Source organism: Aristolochia californica, unplaced genomic scaffold, assembly GCF_029961685.1.
Source record: "Aristolochia californica isolate CCGP_79_NKW_82.1479 unplaced genomic scaffold, dmAriCali1.0.hap1 SCAF_13, whole genome shotgun sequence".
Lineage (NCBI taxonomy): Eukaryota > Viridiplantae > Streptophyta > Magnoliopsida > Piperales > Aristolochiaceae > Aristolochia > Aristolochia californica.
In genome coordinates, this window is record NW_027181804.1 from 21497313 (window position 1) to 21500877 (window position 3565).

Consider the following 3565-nt stretch of genomic DNA (forward strand, 5'->3'; position numbering starts at 1 on the left):
GGAGAATCCGACCTCTACCTTTCTAATTGATTCAATACTTCATTTCAATAAGTCCCTTCTCCCCTATAAATAGGATTAGGGACGCAAATGACAAACCCAACCCTTGGGTCACCAAGTCTTGAGAATTACAATTAAACCAAACGAAACCAACATACATAAAAAGGAAATTCCATAATTTAAATCCTATGTCTGTTAATTACCTTAGATGCTATGGAGTCCATAACACATGTCTCTAGAGGTGAATGAATTTCCCTGAGAATGTTGACTTGAAGAAAGTGATAAACAAGGCATAGTCATTACAAGCTCTTGCACTAGAAGCGAATACCTGTTCATCTCTTTCCTCCAGTAATTCTGGTGCAGTGAAGCCCACATTTGCCAGAGGTTGCAGTCTTTCTTCAGGTTTAGCTTCCCCTAGAACTCCTCTTAACTCTTTACCGGATAGTTACTGGAATGAGATATGGACAGTACTCAACAACAAAGAAAATCCCTCTAATGGCAGCCACAATGACCACTTTCTCTATAGAGGAAAACAGGGTTCTTCAGGTCAAGAAAGGCCAAGTCTGGTGGGAGCAGAATCAGCACCTTCTTCCATTAAGAGTTAGAAAGTAAACAAGATTTCTCGATTCTCTGTTAGGAGAAGGCTGTTAGAATATTTGACTAGGTAAATTGGTGAGTCGGAGGTAGAGGATGAGAAATCGACTTCCAAGGTAGTTTCAACAAGTAAAAATCCTCTCTCAGTTGATTTGGAAAAAGGATTTCGGGGTTGTCAAAGTGTAACTACCGGTGGCCAATGGAAGTGTTACAATGAGGATCCAGAGATTGCCGACGAGATGACAGCGATCGTCTCTGAGTTACTGAGTGAAATGTTTCACGGAGGATGACTGGGTGCTCCTGATTTTGCGGTTGTGGCACTGCAAAATCCAGTGTTGCCAACAGTGCCACTGCTGCAACCAATGCTGATTATTCAAAATCACATGGACCAAGTTTATGATATTGGATCCACTGTCAGAGCCAAATTTATCGCACATTTGGTCTCATGGTTTATGGGAAAGGTTGTTCAGGGTGACGAGTTCATATTGCACATCAGATGTTGGATTTATGGGCTCACGTTCCAGGATAATATGGATCTGGTCCATCATCTCCATTCAGCTCATACAATTGATAGGAATGGAGTATTTCCTTGGGAGGTTGATATATATCTGAAACCATTCATGTTGGAGGATGCATTTCTACATAGTTTTGGCGGGGACGAAGATGACCAAGATGAATGTACTCCAACAATTGACAGAGAGGAACTCCTGAGAGAGGTGGACAAGTCAAAGATTTTGTTCGGATTTGCTTGGAGGATGGGAATGTTCTTGATGTTGTTTTATATGAACTTGCTTATGTTCATGGACCCTTTACGAAGGTACATGAAGATGTTCATGAATTTCCAATTCCTGGTAACAAGGCCCAACATGTTATTGCTGGAAATGGCATGTCGGGGGGTGAGCTTGGAAGATTTCCTGCACGGGAATGGAAGGATAAAAGTCTGAAGGTTTCTTTTGCAAATGTTGCTGCCAGAGAAACCAAGAATGTAAACGAGAATTATTTTGGTGCGTACAGTTCTTTTGGAATTTGTAGAGAGATGATCAGTGACAAGGTGAAGACAGATTCTTATAGCGCAGCTATTCTGAATAATCCTTCTCTCATGAGTCATGCAATAGTTCTGGATGTTGGTTGTGATACTGGAATACTGAGTTTAATTGCAACTCAACCAGGGACCATTCTCCCTGATATTGCAACTATGGTTGTTGTTGGACTTGGGAGAGGTGGAACTAGCATTCCGTTCTGGGAAAATGTCTATGGATCTGACATGTCTATCATTGGGAAGGAAGTTGTGGAAGATGCTACCCAGCTTCCTACTGTTGATGTAGTCGACAGTAGTGATATTGTAACAAGAACATCAGTTCTCAAGAACTTTGATCTAGTGACAATGGAGTCAAGTAATGTAGACTTCACCTCTAGCTTTGAGTTGGAACCGAAGATTGATGGTTCAGGGGAGTGTTACGGATTGTGTTATGGTTTGAGACTGCTTTCCCCAAGAGATTCTGTAACGAATTGCCAGTTGTTCTATCCACTTCCCCATACAAATCAAGGACACATTGGTCCCAAAAGATATTGACTTTTAGGGAGCCAATTGCCATCTCTTCTACAAGGCTCGTTGCCAATAAAGTTGGAACAGAATCTAGAGGGAATGCTCTAGTTTTGGACGTCTAGAGGGTGGCCATAGCTATCACGGATGCTACTTGGATACAAGTGGAGACGTCGGCATACAGACCTTACTTTCGAGCTTGAAGACAAGCTCGTTCTTCCAGGGGGTGTAATGTTATGTACACAATAATATTATTATTTTTATTTTTTTTCATTAATTTAATTAATTTATGTTAGTTTTAGGCCACATGGGTATTTTTGGAATATTTTATTTATAGGGGTATTTTTGGAATATTTTATATTAAACCCTAACAGGGTGAACCCTATTTAAGAGGTAAGACTAATGAGAAAGACAAGCATTGATTTTAGGTTAATTTTAGGTTAAACAGGCTTGGAGCTCTCCTTGCAAGTTCTAGGGTTTTCAAGCTTCCCTTTGGCTTAATCTTCGGTTTCTCTTCTTCCTTCCTACGAATCCTTGTGTCAGATCTGGGACCATACAACCATAACAGAGTGCACCTAGCATCCAGCTTGACTCAAGTATTTTATTCTTTACCCAACAGGTGATGCTTGTTTTAGCTACCCTTACAAAGTTAGTAGTCTCTTTTTCGTGCCTAAAATTGGGATTTTTTCTGCTATTGAATTTGAGCAGAGTTTTGATTTAGACTTAGACCATTTTGACTTGTGTATGGAGTTTTTGTCATATTCCTAGGAGTAACTTTTGCATCATAATCTCTGAACAATTTTGCTCACCCTCACAAATTCCCTTGAGGTCATTCTTCCTCCAACTCTTTTGTCAAGTTTCACCATTCTAGCGTTACAGTATCCCCCTAGAATTTCAAAAAAGGTCACTCTATCTATATGCTCCTTTAATATTTCATCTATTTATCTTATTTTTCATAATTTATGAGAAACCCTTATAGATTTGATACTTCTAAAGAACAAGAGTGCACCCAACATCCAACTTGAGTCAAGTATTTGATTCTTTACCCAACAGGTGATGTTTATTTCAGCAACCCTTACAAGGTAGTAGTCTCTTTTTTATGCCCTAAAATTGGGCTTTTTTCTGCTATTGAAATTGAGCAGAGTTTTTCTTTAGACTTAGACCATTTTTTACTTGTGTATGGAGTTTTTGTCATATACCTAGGTGTAACTTCTCCATCGTAATCTCTGAAAAATTTAGCTCACCCCAACAAATTCCATTGAGGTCATACTTCAGCTCTTTTGTCAAGTTTCACCGTTCTAACGTTATAGTATCCCCCTAGAATTTCAAAAAAGGTCACTCTATCTGTATGCTCCTCTAATATTTCATCTATTTATCATATTTTTCATAATTCAAGAAAAATCCTTATAGATTTGATACTTCTAAAGAACA

At 39.1% G+C, this 3565-nt stretch overlaps 1 pseudogene; it reads left to right on the forward strand.

The window, feature by feature from the left end:
* Positions 1–974: 974 nt before the first annotated feature.
* Positions 975–2164, forward strand: LOC137947695 (probable protein arginine N-methyltransferase 3; annotated as a pseudogene).
* Positions 2165–3565: the final 1401 nt, after the last annotated feature.